Raw genomic sequence first — 27944 nt, 5'->3', positions numbered from 1 at the left:
TTGGACTTAACAGTTTCTATAGCTCATCGTGTTTTTTTAAAAATGAAGAGACATTCAGAAGAGAAAAAGTGACCTGTTTAAGTGCTGTACAACTGCACATTTAATTAGATAGCTTGTTTTGATGTAGAAGGAGGATCACCAGATAACAGGGTTATTCTGTTAAGGGTGTGTGTGTGTATTTAGAAGAGTACTTTTCTACATATTCCCCATAGCTCTATATTAAAAGAATGCTTGTTTTCTGTCAGGAAGCTTTAATCCCATGATATTCTTGCAGTGTAAGCCTCTGTGATTTCACACAGAGTGAAATATCAGGTTTTTGTTATATCAGTAACTCACATGCTGTTAGGCAAAGTTACAAAGCTGAACTATTGTGCACATTCTATCTAGCATACCCTGGTTATTCGAAAAGCTGGGGGGGGGGGGAAGAAACATTGTATTTACTTTTGCACCTCTTTCCTGGAATTCCCAACATAATCTGCCTCATTCTATCTTAATCTTCAAATCACATAGAGGTGTGAGTCCTCCCACATGCCTCTTTTAACACCAGGAATACAAAACAAATTATGCCCTTTAACATTCGCTGTGGCATTCATGCTTGTTCTAATCCATTTTTTTTTTAAAAAAAAATGCTTGCATTCATTTGATTCTGTATTGGCCATTTGTTCTGTATTGTATTTTAGGAATTTTTTTGAATTTTTATTGAGTGTGTGAATTGTAAGTATTCTTATAATAAACTAAATAACTTAACCTACCTTCTTAGAAGGTTCTAAATGTTATTCTGCTTTTATCCACTACAAAACTTCTAATTATCATTTGCCACTGTTTCATTTTCAGTTGTGCCATGCCATAAGAATACATATCTCAATAAAAAGTTTATCTTTGGAAGGACATTCATTTTTATTGTCACAATTCTCCCTGAGAAAGATAATTTAACACAATTCCATCCCTCTATGCCTTCCTTTATCTTATTTTCCCCAAAACATGCAAATCTAGCACCTGCAACTGTGCATTTACTCCCAAGAAAACAATCCCTAAGCATCTCACTGATTCACTATGAAGCTGGATTTTTATCTTATGTCCAATAGCTTTTAAATATTGCTCTGTAAGATAAAAAGTTAACAGCTCTGTTCTGTCTGTGCTGAGCTTATAGCTTGTAATTTTATTAAAATCCTTCTGCAACTTTTAGGAATTCAAATAGAGATCCAACTGATTCTGTGAACAGGGCAATGTTGTCTGCATACATGGAAACCTTAATTTCCTGTTCACCTATCTTTTGTCCTTTTATTTTAAAATTGTGCCATACAGCCACAGAAAAGGTTCCAAATATAAATTAAATCCATTATGGAGATAAAGGACAGCCTTATCTGGTTCCTCTTGACAAGCGAAATTGAGAAGATCATAATTCATTGACCAATACTCGTGCCTATGGATAACTATAAATCCTACTTGCTCGTTTTTGAAACCTTGTGCCCATTCCATAAAATTTTATGGCTTGTAATGGATATGGCCATTCCACCTTATCTCTGAATTTTCGTTGCATGATCCTCTGAGTGACTTCAAAGGCTTTGATTTCACATTCGTTCTCAGAATGAAAATGGAATTTATTTTCCTAAGCATTCACATAACAGAGGCACCACAATCTCTTATGTAAGCTAACACACAACATAATTTATTTATAAAAATCAGAAGCTTGTGGCTATGAGCTGGGATCTAAGCAAGTGTGCTACGAGCAAACAGAGTCCAAAGGTTAAGGCTATTTATTTGGAGTGGTTTCTTTTCAGACATTAGCCTCACATGCCAATTGCTTCTACAAGCTGCCAAGTTTCAAAAGCATTTTAAGATATGGCATTGAAACTGCTGCTCCAAGACAAAGGTATTTTATTTTATTTTATTTAAAAACTGAATTAGTGCAACCCTCTTGCATAAGCTTAACCAGTTCTTTGGATCCTGGCCACAGTTTCCTAGTAACTGGAATACATACACTTATTTTTTAAAAAGTGTGTCCTTTTGTGATTAAAATGTTAAGAGCCTGCTGGATGGGGCCAATGGCCCTCTTATCAGAGCCATAGCTAGGTGATCTTGCACCCCTGGCAGAACCGTCCAGATTGCGCCCCCTACCCATGGACAAATTAGCTATTGTTTCTGCCTCTCCTCCAACACCCCCCCTTCACTCATTCAATTTACCCTCTATTTAAAACAATTTCTTATGAGGCAACCATCAATATTTATATTTATGGACATATTTTAGCCGATTTTGCCCCCCCCCAATTGCCTGCTCCCACCTCGCCACCCCCTAGCTAGGGCCCTGCCTCTTAGTCCAGCAACCTGTTTTCACAGTGGCCAAGAACATGCCTGTAGGAAACCAGCAAGCAGGACCTGAGCCCAAGAGCTCTCTGTAATATCTAGGAGCTGGTATTGAGAAGCATTGCTGCCTCCAGACAAGGAGCCAAAGCGTAGCCATCATGAGTGGTAGCCACTGATAACAATCCACCCAGTCTTATTTTAAAAGTCCTATTTCTACTTAAGAAATAGGCTTTAATTGTATTCAGTGGGATCTACTTCCAGGAAAATGTGCATAGAATTGCAGGCTAAATAGCTCTAATATTATATGCATAGATCTCGTACTTCAGCTATTACCCCAAACTATTTTAAGAAGATAAAAAAGCAGGACATTGAGGTGGTTAATTGGATGAAGTATACACTATGGAGAACTACATAGAGCAGATTTGCTTGAGTCCAAGCCAGAACCCAAGGAAACAGTATTTCATTTGTTTGTTTAATTTTTTTTTTTTTAAAAAAATGCTGTTTATCGCAAGAGTGGGAAACCTTTTTAAAAACACATTGGCAGCCATATTCCTTTGTGGGTGCTTTCGGCAGCATAGTGATGGTGGATGAGGTCAGAGCTAGCATTTGACAAGGCCATTGCTGATAGTGGACAGATCCAGGGGCAAAATTCTCTCTCTCTCTCTCTCTCTCAGCTCCCTGATAATGGCAAGCAGGTTACCAACATGATACGGCAGAGAGATTATGAACCTTGAAACGTGACAAGGAAGGCCTTAAAAGGTGTAGTTATTTGTTTAGTGCCATTGTAAAAAATAATAATAAGGAGGCTATTGAAGGGGCTTCCTTTTTGGCTTGGTGTTAGCACAGAAAAAAGTGGGAGAGGCTACCAGGCCCAGGAAAATCAGGGCTGAGTTGTGACAGGAGGTGTGTGTTGTGGAGCCAAGCAGTGGCACCAGCCTCCTGGCAGCAGCATCATTACAGCTTACCTTGTTGGGCTTCTGAGCTCATGGAACCACCAGTAGTGGCTGGTGTGGTGAGGCAGAGCCAACCTCCTGCCACTGGTGTTGCTGCAGGATACCTGGATGGAGCTAGGGCCGGGCAATGTCAAAGTGAGTTGGGGTCTGTATGGACACACCAGCAGAGCCAGTCTGGTACTCCATTGGGTCTACACAGCCCCAATCTGGATGCCTCCCCAGTCCTATCCGCTTAATCCAGGCACGTCCAACAGGTAGATCGAGATCTACCGGTAGATCACTGGGCGTCTGCGGTAGATCACTGGTAGACCACTGGCTCCCCCCCCAAAGAAGCTCAACAACTTTGACTCCCCTAAAAAAAAGCTCAACATTTTTGCCCTGCACCCCAAAGAAACGGGGCTTTCCTTCCCCCTAAAAAAAGCCCTACAACTTTGACCTGAACCCCTAAAAAATGGGCCTTCCTCCTTCCTAAAAAAAGCTCAACAATTTTGACCTAAACCTCCAAAAAGGGGGTAGATCACCGCCAGTTTTTAACAACTCTGTGAGTAGATCACAGTCTCTTGGGACTTGGCTACCCCTGGCTTAATCTATAATGATTCTGATGTCGGGGGAGCGGCTTTGTGGTTCTGGCCAACAACACCAGCTGCTACTAGGTGTTACTGTTTCATCTAGAATGCCAAATGTATAAAGCTGGTCCGACCTTGATGTTGCTGAGGTTTTGCCCAGTCTCTGATGTTTCCGAGGAGACTGGGGCACAGGCAAGCAAGTGCTTGGGGACCTGCCCATGGAGCTTGGTGGCTAGAGTGCAGTTCCAAAGGATGCCACACTACTCTAGCTGCTTTGCTACTTGGTGGGTCCTTTGAGCTATATGTGTATCTGCCTGTCTGCCTCCTGCTTCCTCTGCCTCTCTCTGGCAATACCCTCAGACGAGAGGGAGAAAGTAGGTTGCTCACTTTGGAAGATGAGAAATTGGCTAGAGCTCAGGATGAGAGTGAGCCCTAGTAGGAGAGGCTGTGGGCCCAACTGAAAGGCACCATAGGCTGAGTGTGCTCTGGAAGTCAGCCTTTCCCCATCTCTGATTTATCATATTTGGTGATGAGAAGTCTGCCTTCATTCTACCTTTGATTTATAAAGTCTTTAAAGCTTAGACCTATCATTAAGTAATTGCCTCCTTCAGCTGTGAAAACACTCTCAATTTGTGCCAGGTCAGGAAGCTTTAGTAGATCCAAATACTGATGAATAATTCAATGCTACCTTTTTTTATTATATCTAAGAATTATGGATATATATTTATATATATATATATATATATATATATATATATATATATATATATAATATCTGACCTGCATTTTACTGTATTTTTGATTTCTATTGGTGTGAACTGTTCTGGAACCTTATTGGCAAAGGACGGTTTGTTTGTTTGTTTATTTATTTGTTTGTTTAAGATATTTTTACCTTTCCTTCACTATAAGGTCCCAGGGTGGGTTATAACCGTATAATCATATCATATGAGCCAAATAAATAAATGTTTTCATGTTGAATATCTCCTGCTAGTGAGTAAATGAAAGCAGAATGTTTTTAAAAAATAAACACGCACAGCCCATTAGAGTAATTCACATATTTTAAAGAGTACTTTCTATTCTACAAATGTGTGCAGTTTGGGGTGAGAAATGAAAAAGCATAGTTAGGATACTCAGCATGACATAGCTGGTTATGAGAATTTTTTTTAAAAAAATACCCACCAGCTACCCATAGGCTATATAATATATTTTTGAAAAGAGATGGTATGGTATGGTCTAGATATAATAACTTCTCTAGCAGTAAAGTAAGGCTCACAGACCTAATTGCTTTATAGAACACTTCCATTGCTGTAGTGTAGTTAATGTGTGGTCTGGATGCATAAATTCTTCTACTAACATACTATGGAGAGAGAGAGAGAGAGAGAGAGAGAGAGAGAGGGAGAGATGTGCCCCCAAAGACCCCTAATATGGTGAGCCAATCACAGCTGCTCTGCTGAAGTCTCAAAAGATCTTGTTCAAACCTTTCCTAAAAGCATCTCTTCACAGGATACTCTCTCCTGTTTTGTGTTGCCAATAAATTTGGGTTTTGACAAATATATCAAAAATGTTTTGAAACAAAGGAATTTGGTATTCGGGGGGGGGGGAATGCTGGCTCAGTTAGCAATAACAGCTGGGAAACTAAAGCCTGCTATGCTCCAGATAAGACTGGAGGATAATGAGCCCATGTGCCCAATGCACAACGACAACAACAACAGCAACAACAACAACAACAACAACAACAACAACAGAAAAATGCCTTTAACATGCCAGCTATTGCTTATTGCCACGGATGCACTGGGACTAGTAAGAAATATTTTTGAGCAAAGCGCACAGCCAAAGTGAGAACTCTACTCAAATTGGAGGACATTGTTCTATACTCATCTATTTATACAATGCATTTATTTTTGGCATGTTTCATTACACATACAGTATAGAGGGAAATGTTGTACATAACAGCGCAAACCACCCCCATTTATTCAATGGAGTAACAACACCAATTTATTTCATTGTGGGACTATGATTCACTTTGTTGCTAAACCGCCCTCCCAAGGCAATCAAATCCAGACCTGCACAGCTTCTAAACCTGAAAGCTGATCACAGGCTTGATAAACCTCCTGATTTTGTTGCCAGCCTGGGGATGAAAAACAAAAACAAAGGGTATGTCAAGCACCTGGCCAGCCAAAATACATGACTGGTAGGCTGCTTTTGGCTTGGTAAGTAGCAAGTTGTGTAAGCTTGCATTGAACTAGTTCACCCCCCCCCCAAAAAAAAAGAATGAATAAAGCTTTGATTGAATGGAGTCTGCTATTGTCTCCATTACCAATACTTTGTAGACTGAGAAGGATGGCATGGATGCAATGAAAACAGTACTGGTTTTTTGGCTTCAAAAATGTGTGTGAATGAACATGTGAGGTCATAATGGGTTCTCTGTAGACAGAGTCTGAAACATGTTTGTTTTCTCACTTGTCGAATAATACATCTTTATTCAATTGCTCTCGGTCAAAAGATGAAGCAAGTGAGAGGTTTTCTCCCTTCTGGTTTATGTTTCGCAAACACACATAAACAAAGTGGATTGCGACAAATTGCTCTTCCCCTGAATGTGCAACTAAGGTTGTGGGAATCTATCACCAAGGAAAAACTTGCAAATTTTTCTGGTCCTTCAGAAGAAATTAATTTTACTGTTCAAGGTTCTAGGTTTCTATTCTGTGCTGTCTGATGAAAAGTTGTTTTTATTATGTGTATTTTAAGCATGTGTATTTTAAAATGGTTTTTATATGTTGGAATACACACTTGATCACTATGAATGATAAATAGTAGTCTAGAAATGTAGCAAAAAATATACACACATAATAAGAATCCAGAAATCATTGATGCAATGCTTCTGAGTATCCAGTCTCTATAATGTGGAAGGTATGTCAGGATTATTTTCTCTGTATATTACATTGATGCTGAGAGACAGTTGCTTGTCTAAGGCTACTTGGTGAGTTGCTGAGGTGCAACATAAACTGGGGGTGTTCCTGCCTTACGAATTGTATTCTGAGCAACTATATTACTGCTGGCTATCAAGCTGGTACAGTACGCAGCATTTCTGTATAATTGCAGAGTTTGCATACTCATGTAACTCTGGTACCTTTGCAACAGAAGCAGATTGAGTAAACAAACTAACATGATCTAAAGGCACTTCAAGACTTTCACTATTTTGGGATGGGATTCCACCGGTTGCCAGCAAATTCAGGTAATTCAATTAAACTTGGTTTGGTGCTCTTGCAGAACAAAGCCACCATCGTCGGAAATTTTGCAATAAGGAAAGTGACAGACAAAATCGAAAGCATGGGATGACAATTCACTGATGCAATGACCTCCCTGCAGACAAACCAGAATGGATGTACAATGGTCTAAAGTACCTTCAAGCTTTGTCAAATTAATCAAGATGAATGCTCAATAAACCAGTTGCCTGGAAGCAAGCTAAGGTGCATCTCTTTAAAATGAGCCATGCAGGTTAGTGAAAAAGTCAACTAGTAATACTCATCTAAAATCATACTGTTTCTAATTTAGTCTACCATGTTTGTACCTTTGTATGTTAGCGTTGATTATTATGATGTACCAATAAAGATAGGTGGAAGTCCTGGAGGCCAACAGAGAGATGTAAAGAAGGAGGAGAAGGAGACAAGCAGGGAAAACTGGAGAAAAGTATTGGGAGCTTGGGATGTTGATTCAGGAACAGCAAAAGCTTGGATAATGTTGAGACAGGTTATGTGGAAGTGCAACTTGAAAACACAAGCAGAAGTGGGGGCATTATTTCAATCTTGCATTAAGAACCCCATAATTCTATTTTGCCCCAAGTATTCTCATGGACCTGTTTGAAAAATATATAGCATAGAATGGATTTATTAATTGAACATATGATATATATCCAAGGTTTACTCATTTCAGACATCCATCTTTTAAAGAAAGTTCTCACTAGTTGTGCCAGAATTGTAGGAAGGTGACAAATTCTCTCTCATTAGAATTAGAACCTTAAGTGTATGTTGCTCAGGAAGTCATTTGAAACAGAAGAATACTTATGACCCAAGAGATTATTTAATTTTAAAATATTGATGTTCTCTGCTTAAACAAGTGACATTTTTCTAGGAAAGAACATTAAGAGCCTTATTCATCAATAATTTGACTCAACAGCCTGCATTTCTATTTCTATGAGCACTCGATATGGATGGATAGGTGAGTTAGCAGTAATGCAAAATGGTACTTGAAATGCCAGGCAGTTTACTGGAATCTGGAATGGGAGCGGGAAGCTGAAATGACTGTTTTTGTTTCATAGTGAAAGTCAAGTCAGATGCCCACCAAACAGTGAGAGTGGGTCTTGAAAAACAGACATAAAATTGCCCTGTGATTAGTTTGGCTGAGATTCACACTATTCCCCCAAAGAGCCACATGAACTCTAGGCCACAACTGTGGGGATGCTCCAGGCAGTGTAGATTCACAATTGAGAGCTAATTGTGGCCAGAAGAAGTGTGAGGCTTCCACAGACTGGGGCAAAATGGCCACCCTGCACAGGTAAGGCTTTGAGTAAAGTAGATGGGTAGCCCTCTGATCTCTCCTTAGTATGCTAACCTTTTCTTCTCTGGCCAGCATGTAGCATGTGAAAATGGATCAAAACATGGCAGTAAAGATGCCCTATAGTTCTAAGAATACTCAGGCCCAACTTCTCTTCATTCTTCCCACCTGCTTTGCTGCAACATGGCCATGAAACTGACAGGTCCTTGCATACAGGTCCTTGCATAGCTCCAAAAGGAGCCTTGGACATGAATAGCTTGAAACTAATACCTGGTGCCTGAATGGAGTCACCCATATAAGGTAAACAGCAGAGCCAGTCTCTGCTAGCTCTCACCAGAAGGGTTGGCAACGTACGCTGAAGGGTGGAGGAGAGTGTTCCTGAATTGCAAATGCCATTGCAAATCCTATAAATTGAATCTAACAGAGCTGAGATTTTTTTTAGTTCAAAGTCATCTATGTGTCTCAAGTATTCATCCTGGGGTGCGAACACAAACTATGGTTGCAATTCTTTTCTTTAAAACCAATACGAAGATTTGCATGGAAATATTGGGTTGGATCTAAAAGTTCCCTTACTCTGAGAGAAAAAGCATGAACTTTCAAAATGACTCCTTCCATTCCAGTAGGGGAATCTTGGTATCTATTATGTTTCCATATATCAGAAAAATAGGTGCAAATCAGGGCTTCCCATCTAACTTTAACCTTACTACTCAACTCATCCAAACATCGCTCATTTAATTTCGACAGACATTCATTTGAGTTATACTCCATTTAGATTTAGTAAGGGCAGCATATTTCAATATATTCTAACTGCATCTTTGGGGATTCTTAAAATCTCTTTTATGATCTTATGTCATAATTGGAAAGAGAACCAAAAATACATAATCTCCTGAGAAAAAATGACACAACTCTTGCCATGGTTTTACCCCTTTCCCTTTCAAACAATTCATTGTTTCTCATCGTCCTGGATTTATACTCCAGTCCTCAGCATGTTACTGGGGAGCAAATAGTCCTGAAATCAGTGGGAAAGGCATTTAAATAATATAATCAGGACTGGTGTGTTAAATTCTCTGTGACAACTTATGCATTTCATCCAAAGCATGTAACAGAGACATGATAATGGTCTCTTTGACCAACACAGCATGACATTCTTAAAGTCTAATACATGTGGTGAAAATTTTGTGATGGTAAGTAAGATAAACATAAACACGCTTCATGTGACATTTTTCATCTAAATCACACACTTAATAAATCCATATACTACAAAAGGTCTTTACAGTGAAAGCTCAAACAGCAAAATGGTGGTTTGGGGATTTACAGAATAATACAGTTGCTTTTCAGTTGTGCTTACTTTCTGCATTTAAACAAAAGCAGCGGGAAATGTGATGAGCTATTGACACTGCAGTATTTAAAATGACACATTTCAAAATGTCAAGTGAACAAGTATGTAAATAATATATCCAAATGCATATTTGGCCTAGATTATTCTTATTCAATTTTTATTGTTTCTCATAACAAAACACAGGGTTAAAATAATGTCCACCCTTAACCAGAGTTGAAATTTAGGTACATCTATTGTTTCTTTAGTTTCTCAAGATCTACAATGTTACTATATATAATTCTGCCTAATATAAAAAGTAGCTTTTTATATTGTACCTTGTACTGCCATCAATATAGCAGTGCCAGCATAAGGAATTGGCCCTTTAGAGAAAGTCAATACCTCACTGAGGCTGAAAGTTCTAAATACAGTTATGAAGAGGTACTACTGAAAAGAACAGCTGTAGGAGCAACACTCATCGTTGCCTTGATATTTTAAGAGTAACCCTTGAATATCTAACACATTTTTATCCTCAGTCATTGCTGTGACAGTAGACTCACACATAGGTGTATTTTCCTGGAAGTGAATTTGGACCAGCACCATCTGTTCCCCCACACAAAGGTTTGTTAACATTTATTCTTCTTCTTTGGCGACCACTCGTATCCGAGTAAGATTGCCTTCCACAAACACGGTTTTAACAATGGGTCCGTAAGTGACTGTGGAGGATTCTGGATCCACACTTCCTTCCACAGTGGCACAACAGCTGAGGGCTGAAACAAATGGCACAACAGCGACACAGACACAGAGAGCAAGGAAGCTGTGATGCTGGTTCAGGAGGCACTAGCCCTGAGTATTGTTACTGTGATGGGAACTCCCAAGTTCAGTTCACCTGAGCCTGGACCCTGGAGACAGCAGGCCCTGAGCCTAGCTCCATCGAAGGGCTAGCATACATGTCCACAAGTGCTGCACACTCCTTCAGGCTGGTGCACCAGTGCAGAAAGAATGGCCTGCCTTAGCCCATGGAGACAAGATATGCCAGAGTGCCAGGCTTCAGCTGAAGGGCTACCTCTTTAAGTTTCTAAACTCGCAGCTAAGGGAACTTAAAGGGTTCCATTGAATCAGGGCTCTCTTCTGAAGAAATAGGCTGCTCCCTGGGCTCTAAGATCCCGAAAGACCTGCCACTAACTTTCCTCATGCCTGTCTCTCCTTCTGGCCCAGACTGCTTCTGGGGATTGTACTGTCCTGGTTCACCTGTGGGCTTTGCTTTATCAGGACAGGATACTTGTCAGTACTTTCACACAATTTTGGAATGAGCTTCGAGAACACTGAATAGTAATGTCTAGAAATAATAGCCCTCGCAGCAATTCTAAGCTATATATCTGATATGTAGGTCCTTGAAAGAGATTAGGCATGGCTCATTGGTTCCAAACAGAACAATTTTGTAGAAATGAAAATCTGAGGAACCACCTGGAATAGGACAGTGGGAACTGGAGCTATCTGATTCACAATTGGAAAGAAGCTATGTATAGAAAAAGTTTAAATGGATACTTAATTTTGAATGTGAACAGTATATACCAAGGCATGGAATAAAATATGAACAAATTGGAATAATTTCACTGAGAACGACTAGAATGAACTACAGGGTGTGAGTAGCAAGGAATTTGAATATTGTATATTCAGTAACACTTGGAAATAACTCTCAAATCCTCCTACAATTTCATCTTTTAAAACGTTTCCATTGCATCTTTGTTCCTCAAAATATTTCCCGATATTGCTTTTCCTCAGCAATACATTATTTATCCCTTTATTCAAATTAAAATAAGAGGGATGTGAATGTCTCATCTGAGAAGACAAAGTGGGAATGGGAAAATGCAAAGCAAATCTTTAAAATAGTGTAAGTATTGCTTTCAGTGTCTCTCATGGTGGTGTGTTTACTAATTACAGAATAAAGCAATTTAAAATGGGAAGAAAGAGGTGATGGTTTTGCTTTGAGTTACACAGATTCACTCGCAAATAACAACCACATCTTACACCCCCCCTTTCTTCCTTCTAAACTTGTTACACAAACATACATGTGATGTCTTTAAATTCCAACAACCCCCCTATATATATTGAGATACAGGTGGAGGGGCCAGTACAACTCACCCCATTCAAGCGTATAGCTGTTCTCCTGTTGAGCTCAGCAGGTGTTAGATTGACCACATTGGGCAGAAATTACATATCATTCAACAGCTTTTGATAGGGCAGGAAAATTAAATGGAAGACCCATTGAGAATAATACATGGGAGGAATGTAGTCATAATGGCACTGCCACACGTGTAAAGATTACAAGAATGAGCCTACAGGGATATTGTTTAAATTTTAAAATGTATAAAATACAGATTCTGATATATTACTTTTAATAGATCTCTAAGGTAAGCTAACTGGTAAAAATCACTTATGTTGCTGCATTACACAAGTCTTTTACAAGAGGGAATATACACATGCATAAAACAATCACATTTTATTACATATGCCGAGCAGCTGCATGAGTCTGCAGTCTGATCAGTCACTACAGGAAGAATCAGTGATAAATACTGAAAGTAATGCTACAATAAATCTCAGTGGGTAGAGGTTTGATTCAATTTGAGTGATACTTAATTCTTGCCCTGCAAAATCAATCACCATCATGATTGTATTTGATCAGCATATTTTCTTTGTATCTTTCCTTTGTAACGTGGCCATCAGATGTGTCAAATAAATTTATAAATACAAGTCCGTAATTCCCATGGTGCAACAGCAAAGACATATTTTTAAGAGTTGTAGTGACATTTTTTTTGATGAAGCAGGTTTTATTTTGTCCAAGGTATGAAAATGGAGAAAATTATTTGGAAGAGATTCATATAAATGAATCATTTGTTTGTTATTTCAGAGAGATTACTAACTTTCTTTCTCATCAGTATGTTTTTTAAAAATGAAATTTCTACACTAGTTATACACCAACTCAGATTCTCTTGATAATGAAGTCTACGTTTTAGATAAGAACTACATGATGGAATAGATGGCTGGATAATAACATGCATATACATCTGTCTATAAGAATGGGAACTGTGTTGGTTAATCTCGGAATTTAGCATTCAGCCACCAGGTATTTAATAACATCATTTTAAAGTGATCCACAAAGAGAACAACATATTTCAAAGATGCCTTGCCTTGCTCTGACTTTCTTTGAGAAGGTCTTTCTGACACACCTATCCAATATTTAACCCTCTTCTGAGGTTTTTCTGCTGGAAGGATAACACAGGAAGGACTAATGCCAGCCCAGTAGGACCTACACTGCTGAAGGAACTTTTGAATAGTATGTGCTCAACTAAAGGTATGAACTGAAGGTATGAATATATAAGAGACACCATATTTATCTGCAGAAGAACATCCTTTGAAATGGGGAACCCTCACTACATGAATGGATAAAGTGTGGATAGTAAATTAAATTATGTATACCTTTCTTTTTGTGATAACTTGCTTTACCAGCCATAAAGGTAAACTGTCCAAGCAAATCCAGTGGTTCCCTCCCTCTGTCAAAATAAGTCTTTCACAGGTGGAAGAGCTACAGGTAGGTAGCTGTGTTGGTCTGCCATAGTCGAAACAAAATGAAAAATCCTTCCAGTAGCACCTTAGAGACCAACTAAGTCTCTCATTGGTATGAGCTTCCGTGTGCATTCACACTTCTTCAAGAATTTCTTCTAACTAAGATCCATGCCAATCAATGATCCAACCTAGTAGGTCTTAACAAAAATGTAAATAATGATCCTCGATGGAATAAGAACTGCCACATATTTCTAGATCTGCTTTCCTCTATGTCCTTCTCCCATGTAGACACAAATGCTTTCTTTTCTAAAGAATTTGTTTTCTAAATTATAATGGGCTGGATCCATAATTCACTTGCATTAGTGACACATCCACTGAAGATTGCAAGGGGAGAGGGGCATTGACAAAAGCTCCCTCCCCTTTGCACCACCAGCAAGATTCCTCCACTGGAAGAGAAGCCTTCCAGATGTGAAGGGAGCCTTTCTGTCTACAGAAGGTGAAGCCTTGATCCAACCCAGTGTTGTTGTATGACACTTTCGTGAGTCACTTTGGAAGATTTTTATTATTAAAAAGATCCTTGAAGATGGACTACAGTATAAATAAAGTAAAGGACAACTCAACATGAGGGGAATCAAACATGCACATGAAGATGTGAAACCTCAATGGTTAGGCCATCATCCCTACCACTGAGCTTTTCCTTAATGGGTAGAAGCAAACCAGCATGTCATCCTACCGGTGATGTAATACCCAAGTAGTAATTGTATCTCTTCTCATGAGCAGGATATTAATGGGAGAGCTTTTGTCCAGTTCAACAAGCCTTGCTAACAGCGCTCTCAACATTTCTTTATATTTTTCAAGTGCTATTCAAGTGTTGTTCAATTATAACTTATTTTGCTGTGTGATTAAAATGTTGAGTATTCAAACTGGCATCAGTTCAAACATCACAGTTCATTAAATTACTCTGGAGACTCTTGGGCTGCGGTCGGAGAGGCCCATGCGGTAAAATGAAATGTTCTATTCATCAAATTGTACCCTGCTGTGCTATTCATTTGGTAATAAAAACTTTATTTTCTCCACTTGTGTCCTCTCTTATTAATGAGATAAAAAGCATAGTCAGGTAACTGATTTGTATGAGTACATGAATAATCAATCATTGACACGCAATATATAGGTACCACAGCCAAGCAAGCGGGGGGGGGGGATCAGCATTTAATTTCACATGGCTGAGTAGCTGTCAGTATATGCTTTGTATTGCTATTCCTTCTCCAGACTAATATTTTCCCCAATTTTTTCCCATATACACAGAAAAAATACATTGGTTCATACCCAACTATGTTCTGTTCAGACCCATTGAATCCAGTGGTCCTAAGTTAATTGTGTCCTTTAGTTTCAACAGGTCTACTCTGAGTATGAATAACATTGGATACAATGCATTGCTATTACATTTTCCAGGGGGGGGGGGGTGATGGCAGTAGACAGGTGTTTTAATGTAGTGACTTTGGTATGCTTTGTCTGGGAACTGGGAAGTTAATAGGGGTCAATAGCCATGAATCCCAAGCAAGTGCATGGACAATTAGGGCCTTCTGATTTTAACAATAATCTGTCTACTTAAAAATTTGCAAGCATGTTACTGACTGATGAAGGTAGATTTACATACATTCATTTTTGGCAATTTAATGTTTTGCTTTTGTTTTGTGCATCATCCCCCACCACACAGGTATCACAAAGTGTGATAACAAGTCTATTTCTGACATTGCAGTGCTGGGTATAAAACAAGGATAAAGCTGGGGTGTGTGCGTGTGCACACCCATGTGCACATGTTATATTTATATAACAAACATGTGAAGATACTTTGATTCATGCACTGATTATATCAGCTATCACATAGATATCACATATACTAGGCCAAGCTCTAAGAGCTCCTTTAAATGAACAAATCTGAATCACATAGAAATTCAGTAGGCCTGCATGATTGATACATACACATCCTGTGTATAGCGTAGTCTGATTAAAGAAATATTAAAATGGGAATAAAATATGAAACTACATTTAAAATAGCCTGCACACTGGCAATGGTGCTTGTTATGAAATCTCAGAAAAGTACAGAAACCAAGAAGAAAAAATAAACCTTCCCAAAATCTGATCATAAATATAAACCTTTTCTATTACAGGGGTGCAGAGGGCTGAAACAAATGGCAACAGAAGACTTTCCGTGCAAACTTGTAACATTGCAGTAAGCAGGCAGAATTCTCAAACTGCAGCAGGATACTTTTTTTTAAAAAAAACACCAATATTAGTTGAGCTGAAATTATTCAATGGACCAAAACATCTTATTTCCTAAAGCTGGATATTTCATAGGAGAAAAAAAATTATCACTTCCACAACACCATAACATCTACCATGAGCCGAAGATTCAGGCGTCATCTATTGTATACATGAGGTTCCTGCACGTGCAAGTTGACATGTACATGCCAATAAAGGTGTCCAGCATGAATGGAAAGGGACACATGCATGGAGATGCCCTTTGAATCACCACACCTTTTGGTGGGTGTCTGTGTATGAGTGCAATAGCTACAGCATCTGTGATGCTGCCACAAACAGCACATACAACAGGACTGGGCTAATGGGCTCTGTGCATGTTTGAAATGATTTTCCAATGAGTGGCAGTAAGGATTGTGTTCGTGCGTCAAAGCCCCAAGCCACTCCCATGAGAATGAAGACACAAGGACACAGAATTTTAGTTTAATGTTAATGGGCGAAATTTAGGCCACAACTTTATTGGTTACAGAATGTGAGTGGTATTGGCTTAGGCATTGGCATCAACAGACTATATCTGACTCCTGACCACCTTGCAGGGAGTCTGGTAAGGGTAAACCACCAGTAGGGGGAGCCCTGCTGATATGGATCGACTTGAGCATCCCCTAGGTTCCCGCTGGGGTCATGGCATGACCCTAGCCCCTCCCCAGGCTTCGGGCGAGATCCACACCCCCGGATTCCCCTCCCCCATTGCTATTCCAGTGCCTAACCGCCAAAGCTTACAAAGTTGTGATGGTTGCTACGAGGTAGGTGAAAATAAGTGGCCAGTGCCAATTTGCCAAGTGGAAAAAGTCCTACCAGCCCCATCAACGGCGACCAACCAAAATCCATAGCAAGGCCAATGATGCAACCTGAACAAAGGGTGGGAGGGCAATTCAGCATCGCGCCATGGTTTAAATTGGCCCCGCCCACACACCCCAAGCCACCTGCTTGGCTGCTTGGCTAACTTTTGTGGCCGGGCCTCCCCAGCGTAAGGCTTGGCAGCTTGCCCACAATGCGCCCCCACAAAGAGGTGGTGCCGATTTGCCTTCCACCCTGCTTCAGAAATAAAGAGAAGTGGAGGAATTCCCACATTGTTAGTGCTCAGCCCTTAGCTGCAAAAGCAGGCAGGGGTGCAGTTTACACATACCTTTGTACAGCACTGGTGCCCAGTTCAGCTTCTTCAACTCTGCTGTAGCAATCCTTCCATCTTCCCTGGTACGGCATTAGCCGGTCACCCTGTAGGATTTTGTGTGTGTATATAGCTTCTATAATTGTTCCCTACCTCCACCCCTGCACTATACTATTCAGATGGATTAATTTGATTATTTGGCTTTCCCCCCCTTGATCACAACAATCAGGGAGTGCCGGCAACTAACAATACAACTATGTCTACTCAGAAGTAAGTCCCACTGAATTAAATGAAGCTCACTCCCCGGGAAGTGGGGTTAGGGTTGCAGCCTTAGTTGGTAAGTTAGGCTACACTGAAGAATGATGGAACTGCTGTATTCCAGTCACTGTTCAGAGTGCAACATATACAACAACAGAGAGCATACAAACAAATACCGGTAGATTAAAATCAAGCTCTATGAGCTAATACACAATAAATATTTCAGATATAAAACAGCTAAAAAACCTGAATTGCTAATTCAAAACCTATTAAGATATTGGGCCTTAGATTCATTCAAAGCTTGTTTCCTTAATTTTATAACAGGTACACTGTTGAGCACCCAGGGTGGGGTTTTTCCATGGGGAAGACAGCTGAGAAACCTTCCTCAAGGAAGCCAGCACCACCATTAAACAAGTTAAGATGAATTAGTGAAGACCGCAGATCCTGTTAAATAATAAAGCTGAGACACTTAGAAGCTTATGTTTTCGTTGAGGTGGGGGCCAAACCATGGTGTGCATTTTTAATGCTGTTTCACAAAGCGGTCTCCCTGCATTCATGCCAAAAACCACAGCTGGAATTCCCTGCAGTTTTAAACACAGTTCTCAATATGGCTGGAGAGCGGTTATTTGGAAGGGGGAAAAGGAAGCAATACTTTAGGAGCATAAGTAGGCACATACCAGAAGTGCTTAATGAACCACAACCTTTACTGGAAACAAATCCCACGAACCTCTCTGATGCTTTATTAAAAATAAAACAGCCCAACTGACGAAGGCAGCAATCCTACCTGCAAGTAAGTCCCCTTGAACTCAGTGGGGCTTACATCTGAATAGGCATGGAGAGGATTGCCCTGTTAAGCTAATTCCAGTGCTGGAAAACTCTAAGTGCTGACGGCTTGAAAGAATTTTTCTTTTTCTTTAAAAAAAGAAAATCTTGAGGTGTGCTAATTTTACTGGATGCCTTCTAGCCTGGGCTTTTCGTGAAACTGCAACAAAACTGAGACAGATTTCCTGTTGCATGTCATCCTGTATTCTTTTGCCAGGGATAGAAGGTTTTAACTTTTGATCCCAGAAAAGGAGACAATCCTCAAACTTTCTGCCAGGGTACGGTCTTTTAAAATCTCAGAAGCTTAAATTCTTCCCCAAAGCAAAGATTTGATTAATACAATTTCCTACTTAATATTTCAGTATTTAATGCTGACCAGGAGCACATAGCTATTGTTGAACACAAAATTCACCTTATGCTTCTGAAGCCAGTACTTGAGAAAGTGATGCAATTGCCCAGCCGTCTTTTAAAATCTCGTTGCAATCAAATTACTACCTTGGATGTTTCGCTTCCCCTTCCCCAGTTCAGACCATTACTTCACTACACTTCTCTTAACAACCTGAAATAATATTTCCCATTGGGAAGTGCACCGCCAAAAGAGCAGGGAACAGGTGGTCGCAGGTACTCCTAGTTTGAGTGCTAGAGCCCAGTGAGTTGACCAGGGTTGCTAAGGGGGATATTAAACAGCCAAATGTAGAAGGCTGTTACATTTATGTGAGCAAGCCTCAACAGAAACTGACTTCATTATTCTGACTGGCAATGCGCAGAATAATGTTCCCAAAATGTGGCACACATCAGCATTCAAGAACAGGATCAAAGTGTTAATACTTTCTCCGCCAAATTAACTGCTTGACTTCAGGATGCACTTTTTGTTTAGACAGCCCATATTTGAGACAGAAAGACAGACAGACAGACAGACAGACAGACTCTTAAAGCAGGATATTTGCAGTTGGTAGTACTAATACACTCAAGGCTGGTTTTTTATCACACGATGAAGGACTTCATTTTAGCTCGTTGATTTGGGAATTAGTCGGAAATTTCTCCAGAAAGCAACAGTAGGTATTCAATTAACTCTCTGCACAGTGGAATGAAGAAATTTACCCAACCTCTACTTTTTCAAATTCTCACACAGGGATTTAGCTAACGATTCTTATTAGTCCACTCAGTCTTTTGCTACCTGGTGCAAAATGTGTCTCAGAATGAATATCAATAAGAAGACATGAGGCTAGATATCCAAATGGGCTTTGAACATTTGCACCTATGATGCCCACTCATTGAATCAATATCAATTTGTTCCAATAACATAGAGCTGTCCAATTTAACCCTTTCCTTTGCAATGTGTATTGCTTACTACTTCTTAAATGGTTAGAACTGAGGTTTCTTAACTACCAGGGCTTTTTTCAGCCAGAACTTGCTGGAACTCACTTCCGGCAGCTCTCAGTTGGTCACCATTGCCATTATAAGAGAACATGGGAGGTATTCATGGTGAGTTCCAACGTCTCTTTTTCTAGGGAAATAGCCCAGCATAAATGTATGTTATATTTTAAGAGATGTCATTTTCACCTGTTGCAAATGACATAACATATAGAAATCCTGTAGGGAATTTGTGATCAACCAAGCCTAATGCATCTCATTAAACCCTTGAGTTTAGTAACTAGATATGCAAAATTACAAAGAGGGTTAGTGGAGCGGCAGTCAGCCTTCCTTGCTAATGGGGGAAGCACATTTCTAGGTGAGACAGGTTACTTCCAGATGACTTGTTTATTGAGCATTCATCCTGATTTGTTGGCACAAAGCTTGTGTGGAGGTTATACAATGCCCACTGTTTATAAAGCATGCACCCTGATTTATTTGTGTAGAGGTTATACAATTTCCTATAAATTGTCGTCTCCCATTCTCCATCACATTTCTTATGGCAAAAAAACATTTTATAAACAAAGTGGGTTTCTTGAGCCAGAGCATTTTAAGCCACTTTTAATTGTGCAAACCTGAATTTGTCGCTATGTGATTGAATCCCTCTAGCAAAATAGTGGCGGCCTGGAAGCAACCACAGCATCTACATATGCTTCATATGCAGTGTTAGTCAACTAAAACAAAGAAGAAGGTCGCCAAGTGTATGAAAACAGGCAAGGTCATGGGAACCCCCCCAAAACAATAGAATTGGTATAAAAGGTGATTTATGAATGAAAAAAAAAGAAAGGCGGTGTAAAAGAAACACACACACGAACACACCAAGTGATAGCCACTATTGTGTGACTACTACAATTTCTCCTAGCACCTCAAATTGTTAGCTGAGATCTCCTGGATTGCATCCCATTACATACTTCATCAGAAAAAATATGGAGAATGTCTCGCAGATGGCAGCTGTCGATCCCATTACAGCCTCTTGTTTGGTTTTTCAAAACTATGTTAATCTTGCTCATCTTTTTTTTAAAAAAGCAATATAATAGATGTCACCCATTTGAACAGAATCCAAAACTTAAAAATTAAAGATCATTATAAACTGAACACCTGGTATAGTTCTTCCACAAAAGCTTAATCAATGGAGCTATAAGGCAAGTGGGTGGTTGTTCTCAAAGACTGTAATGTAGAAGGATAGCTTGGTTGTGATGAATCCTTCTAGCATAGCACATATATTAGTTGGCATAATGTCTGGTGAAAAACAAACATAATAGCTTACATTATAACTAGGAAATGAAAAAACAAAACAAAACAAAGCCGCAACTTTTGATGCCAGCATTAAAATAAAATAAAATACAACCATAAATGGCAAATTTATTTTATTTAATAGATTTTTATCTCACTTTTTAGGAGAATCTCCCCACAAGGCAGCAAATATATGATAAAAATTCAAAACTTTAAATGATGTGGCACACCAATAATGATAATAATAATAATAATAAGTAAATAAATATTGTTATTATGTAGTGCTTTTATATAGCATCACCTGCAGGGCATGTCTTTTTCTGCCAGCACAGCCAATGCCTAGGAAAGCTCTGCAGAAGGCCTGTGGTGCAAAGATTGGAATTGTTTCAAGTTTGACTGCAGGCCCAAGCTAGCTCATGGGCATGTAATGATGCGGAATGTTGGAAGATTCAGCACAGCTACAAATGCCAAGGTTGCTGAAGAGGCCATCGGCCATCATGGCTTTGAGTCCTGGAAGACCTGCTCCTTGCCTTGCAGGCATTTGCCCACCTGACTTGGGAGGGCTACAAAAGCCAAGATTGCTGAAGAGATTAAGAGACCATCTACAAAATATGAGGTTGCTGAAGTGGTTAGTAGAGACCTTCTTGGCTGCCTCTCAGTGTGGACCCAGGTCATCGAGGCTGAGTTTCCACAGCACCACTGGCAGGATGGATTGGCAGCAACTGCAGCAAATATGTTCTGTGTTTCATTCTCTTGCAAATTATACTGCTCTAAATATGCATTTTATATTTGACTTTGTTTAGTAATGTTTTATTTTGAAATGTTCAGATAATTTTTTTGTGTTAAATTTGCTGTGTTAAATTTGCATTCTGTACTTGACCTCCTTTGCAATATTTTATTTTGAAATCTTTAAGATAAGATTTTAGTTTCCTCTTAATTGTGTGGTTTTGAATGTATACTTTATATGTGACTTTCTTCTGCAATGTTTTATTCTGGGTTGCTCTATTTGATGTTTTTATTTGAGATTTTTTTCTTAAATATATAAAGTGGTATAGAAATGAAATTATTATTATCATTAATAATAATAATAATAATAATAATAATAATAATAATAATAATAATTGAAGCAGAGTGAGATCACACTCCCAGGGTAAAGGTATTTTCAGAGAGAGGAGTTGAGAACATGTATTAATTCCTTGCTAAAGTCAATGCAATGTAACAGTCCTTAACTTTGTAAAATGCATACACCATAATCTATGAAATGGCCTTAAAATTACAAAAATGCTTGTTCTATCTATTCACTTGGAAATTTTGGATGAGCTTAAAAGAAATCTGCATCGAGTGATGAAGAGTACTCTAACCATTCACATTTCTGGAACCATTTTGACCCTGATTTATTTCCCTTCATGGGACTCAGGAATGAGTAAAAGTTGTATGTGGTGTGGAATGGAGCTGCCATCCTGTCACTGGCTGCTTCTTGCTAGTATAAGGGAACAGGGCAGTGTGGCAATGTTGTCACCATGTGGGTGCACTGGCATATCAGGGTCCTATACAATATGGGGAACCTATACAAGTAGAGGAGGCTCTTGAGTCCTGAGCCATCCCCAGGCTTAGGAGTGGAGCGGCAAATTGAGACGGACAAGGAACATTCAAAGCCATAAAAAGAGCTTCTGTTGTATCATCGAATTTGTCCTTCTGACAAATATTGTGACATTTAGCAAATTTAAAGAAATTCAACAAACTACATTCTGAGTTTGTATATACTATATGAGCCACAACAGATGCATATTAAATTGGATTCCTTCAAATGAGTCATGCATGCATTCTATTATTATTTTTTCTGCATAGCAGATGCATTACTCTTCAGAAACAAGCCATACATGCTTTTCAGAAGACAACCCGGGCCTGCTGTCATCATTTCATATCCCTTTCTGGCAAGCCAGTAGGTGTGCAATAAAACTGGGCTTGCTTTCCAAAATCTTTTATTTGAAAGCTGATCAGCAATAAAATAAAATAAAAATAAAATAAAAAATCAGTCAGAGGAACAAAAGGGCAAGAATGACCACCTTGCTGCTGGGATGCTTTGAAGTGGAAGTAGTCCGCTAATTGGACAAAAAAACAAGTTGACAAAATTTTACACTTGAGTAACCAAAAATAAACCCTTGTTGCATGTCACTGGGCTGCCTACAAGTTTCTGACACTGATAATTGCTGACAGTCTGATGACATATAAATTAATGTTATAAAGGCAAAGAAGCAATAAAATCAAACTGACTAGAGATGATTAATATTAATATTTCTCTGATAACCTGTTATTCTGCATTGGCTTTCCTATCACTAGCATTAAGCCGAGTACTCTTGTGGAACTGATTTCATGACTTTTCTGCTGATCCTTGCAAGGTTATTTCTCAGATTTTGTGGAAGTTTCTAAGGTTCACTAAATGGTATTCTGACATCCTCCAGAAGTCACTTTAACCTTTGAAAAGGGAATCTGTCCCACACTCAGACAATGCCAACTCCCTTCCCATGCAGGAACTTCCCCCTCCCTGCCCTACATCACAAATGCATGCTTTTGCTAGCCTGTGGCACTACTAGACAGTCTGTGCCGTGTCTACCGTATAGAAGGCGAGTACTTTAAACACTCTGGTTGTGTTTCTTATAGCATACTAGACTAGCTTTTCATGGTTTATATACAGTGTGGTGACTCATAATGTCTTCTGAGACTATAGTATGTACTGGAGTTTCTTACAGCACAAATTGATGAGAGAACTTTGCTAGCAGGGATAGGTACAGACTGGGCACAACAGACCTTTACTTGCCCAGGGAAAGTGACTTGCATAAAAAGGGCATGGTGATTTCATCCAGAGATTCATATGGTACTTTCGGGAGAAAATCCTGACTGCTTGCACAACATAGAGAAGTGATACTAGCTCATTTGGTAGAGCATGAAACTGTTAGTCTCAGGGTCGTGGGTTCGATTCCTGAATTGCGGGGGGTTGAACTAGAGGAGACTTGTGGTCCTTTCCAACTCTACAGTTCTATGATTAAAATACAACACCAACTACATGCCCTCTTAAACAATCCAGCTGTAAAATCAACAGCAACCAGGCCCCTAACAACCTTTGAAAACCTCCTCCTAACGACAAAGGGTCACAGCAAAGGGATGGTATCCGCAAAATATAAAATACTGCTCCAAAACCCCACAAACCCCCTAGACACAATAAAAAGACAATGGGGAAACGACACAAGCTATGAGATTAACCCCACCCAATGGACCAGAATGTGGTCTAAACCCCCCTTTAAATCCATATCAGCAAAAAGGAAAGAACTCACTGTGAAAATCATCTACAGGTGGTACCTAACACTGCGGAAACTAGCGATAATACACCCAGGAACCTCATCAAAATGCTGGAGAGGATGCACCTCGACAGGCACATATTTCCACATGTGGTGGGAGTGCCTCAAAATCCAACCATTCTGGACAACAACCATAAGAGAAATAGGCAAAATAACCCAACAAACATTAGAATTTACCCCAGAATTGGCCTTGCTAAACATCTTCCAGGACAATAATGCCAACCTGCATCACAAAGAACTCATAACCCACTTACTCTCCGCAACCAGAAGCACCATAACCAGACACTGGAAAGACCTGTCAGGAGTCAGCATGGACCAATGGTACCAAACAGTATGGGAAACAGCCCTAGTAGAAAAATTAACCAACAAGTTGAAACTGACATGGGGACAAATAGAAGAAGACGGCTTCACCCCGGTATGGTTCCCCTTTATCACATACACAGCCCAACAAGACAATGACAAAAATCCACCAGCAGCATACGAATCATTATGGTTAACCTGACCCCAAACACTCACCCACCCCACTCACACACAAAACAAAGACCACCATAGCCAACCACAAAGGAACAACCATATCCTAAGCCAACCCCAACATCTCTCACCATCAAAGGAAAACAAGTGAACAATAGAGAACCTACGTGAGCGACGCTGACAACCCCCCCCACACTTATTAAGCAAAATAAAACATTGTCACCCCATCCTCACCAATGTCTCAACAAACGAAACTGATATGTAAAAATGCTAAGAGAGACATCACACGTATCCTTGTAAACCAAGAAAACCCTTAATAAAAACTATTTTTTTTTAAAAAAAAATGCACACCTTAGACTTAAAGCCCTATTAGTTCAGAATTGAAATTAGAACATTTGGTGTGTCACTGCAGGTTGAGACAGAGCACCCCCAAAAAAATTTAAATGAAAAAGACGATGGTTGTGAGAATAAGTACTTCCATTAAAACAGAAAAGGAAGAAAGACACTCATTTTCTTTAAATGAACGGGGAACACTGAATATTAATATTGGCATCACCATATAAACTAGTAGGTCAACACATTTCCATTAACTAAAAGAATGGTGATCTGCACATGCCAGCTAGTTTAAAGTACACAGTTGCTTGTGCACACTATTATTAAATGAATAAACAAAACAAAACAAAAAATTCCACACAAATGTTGGGAATAAAGAGCTGCCAATAGCACACAGTTCATGTGGGGTGATCTTTACAAATTCTAGAAACCCATGCTGGAAAGCAAACACATTGATTGCTTGACAACTTGTTTGCCTTATTGAGAACAAAAAGGGATTGCCAGGAGTTTTAAAAAGATCTCTCAAAACTTAAGCTGCTGCCATAAATTACTGCCTTCCCATACTTAGGATTTCTCCCTTAGATTTTATGGGGATGGAAACTGCAGATTTGAAATGAATATGGGAAAAGGTTAGGGAGTAATTCTGCAGTTGTATAACAAATCTTGTAAGGATACCTGTAAATGTTTTTAAAAGAAAAAAGTTATTAAAAAGAAGTAAACTATATTGTAAACAAGCTTTTTTTAAAAGAAAATGAACATTATCTTTTTATGTTTTTCTTTTAAAATAATAATAATAATAATAATAATAATAATAATAATAATGCCCAATGCATATACATTTATTTAATCTATTTTTTAAATCAATGCACTCCAAATGTCATTATATCTGTCCATACACATTCATATGTTGCAAGAGTTGTCATATCTTCTATCTATTGATTAAAGAGAGCCATAGATTTATATTTCCAGTGAATCAATGTTAGTGAGGGCATGAAGAATCCATTTATGTTGACCAGTTGTCAAATCCCAAACTTCTTACTTGCAGTGTAGCTTGCATTCATGGTTGTGACAGAGGCATTCGGAACAGGGATGACATAATTTAAAGTAATATTATCCCCTGACAGTATTAGCTTTTTCTCAATGAAGCTACAAACATTTGCTTTTTTGAAATGATGGCCTTAGGTATGGGGATTTTTGGAAAGCCAAGATTTCAGGATTTGGTGTGACTATGCTCTTATCAAGTCTCCAGCCGAAGCTCCAAAGTTCATATGTTGTTTCAACACCAGTCAACCTCAGACTACTTTCCCCTTCTGACTTGCATGGAGGTATACTGCATCTGAAAGTGGTCCTCTCTCTAGTACTTTTGTAGTGAAGAGATCTGAATCTGTTTTGTCTGTATGTGTGAAATAACTCTTTCACTTGCCATCATGAAGTACGCTGCCTCTGAGGGTCATCTTGTTAGCAACCAACAGAAATCTCCCTGTTTTCTTTGATGGCTTGGAAAGCAATTACCAGTAATTACACTCACCTCAAACTGCAGGTAAAATCGCTGCTCCCCAACTGTATAGAGTTCTACAAACTCTAGTATGGTAGAAAACGGTCCTATACAGCAGTGTTGATATATACTACTCTCCCTACCAGCCATCTGAGTATAATAGCACTGGGATACTTTCAGGGCTGATGAAAAACCTACACTCTGTCAGCCACAGGGATGCCCCCAAGCACATGGGTACAAAAATTGTGGACTTTATTTTCACATTGGCAACATATATTTGTAACCAGTTTTGCCTGCTAGAGACTGGTATTTCTTGAAAAGCAGCTTCCCATGTTGCATGGCAAACCATTTTTGAGAGTTCACGATGTGGCAAGGGAGCCAGCTGTTCAAAGATCAGAAATCCACTTGATTTGATGCTGAAGTATGCTCTTTGGATCTCAGCCTACATATTTTACCACATTGTTTCCATGCCATTAATATACTGGATAGAATATGGCAGACAATCATAGGTGATCTTCAAACAAAAAGCAAGCAAGGCAGGACTAGTCTGGATGAGTAAAAAAAGGTACCCTTCTGACTTAAAAGTGCCTCAGTAAAATTCTGAGAATTCATCTAAAATCATCATAGGGTTATTAAAAAAACAATGTTATTTTGCTTGGGAACAATACTTCTGAAAAAAAGCAATTCATCAGATGTATCATTGTAGCTTCTATTGTCTGACACAGACCAGCCTGGCTGGGTGGTATTAATTAATCCCATTATATGAACTACTCTATGTATTTTGCACCTAGCAGTGTAAAATAAATGGCTACAGTTGATACTGAGGGCTGAAAAGAAGGATAGGGTGAAATGGGAGCAGCACTTGTGGCAAAGAAACCACAAGTCCCAACCACCTCAAATATTAATAGCCACTTCACTTGAACGCGGAACCAGACTGTTTAGTTACAGGAACATATGGCATCATGCAAACGACTGAAATTGAATGATTAAACAGGCAGGAGGAACATTTAAATGCAAAGCACAAAGCCTGTAGCCTTTTCGAAATCAAAGACGAGCGCTCATTCTAAAAGCTAATGAAATCAGAAGATTTTTTTTCTCCCTCTCCCCTGAAAGCAACAGATAAAACTTCAGGATGCTGAATATGCCCTGATTACCTCAATTAGTTCTAATGTGTGTGCATTTACTAGTACTTCCAAACCAAGATAGAAAACTACTAGCATTAGCAGTCCATTGCAAGGCTGTGGAGGAATAGTTAGAGAAGGGGGGAAATGGATTCACCTTTATGGGATTCAGTTATGGGAATGATTGTGCCTTCCTCGTCTACTGTGGCCCCTCCCTCCTCTCCACTGTCCCTGAACCTTGCTGGCTGCAATGCCATCCTGCATCTGTCATCAAGGTAATATGGTTTGGAGATAAAAGCTACATGGCAATATAAATATGTGGAGGAAGATTGCTAGATGGAGGATGTAATCCTGTACATGCTGACCTGGAAGTAAGTCCCATTCTACTCAAGGTCCATAATTTAGTGGTGCAGGTACAGCATCTGCTTTGCATGGAGAAAGTCACAAGTTCAGTCTCTGGTATCTCCCAGTGGCTGGAAGAAACCATTGTCTGAAGTGCTGGCAAACCACAGCCAGCTAGATAGACAATACTGAGCTAGACAAAATAGTGGACTAATTCAGTGTAGGCACCTTCCAATGTTCCTATGATTATGTAAGAGCCTGGATAGCTCAGTTGGTTAGAGCTTGGTGCTGATAACGCCAAGGTTGCTGGTTCAATCCCTATATGGGACAGCTGCATATTCATGCCTTACTAGTTGATCTTCAGGGTCCCTTCCATCTCTACAATTCTATGTGGTACCTTATAAAGATAATAAATCC

This window comes from Zootoca vivipara, chromosome 3 (assembly GCF_963506605.1).
Source record: "Zootoca vivipara chromosome 3, rZooViv1.1, whole genome shotgun sequence".
Taxonomy (NCBI): Eukaryota; Metazoa; Chordata; class Lepidosauria; order Squamata; family Lacertidae; genus Zootoca; species Zootoca vivipara.
The sequence above is the reverse complement of the archived record's forward strand: the minus strand, read 5'-3'. Positions refer to the sequence as shown.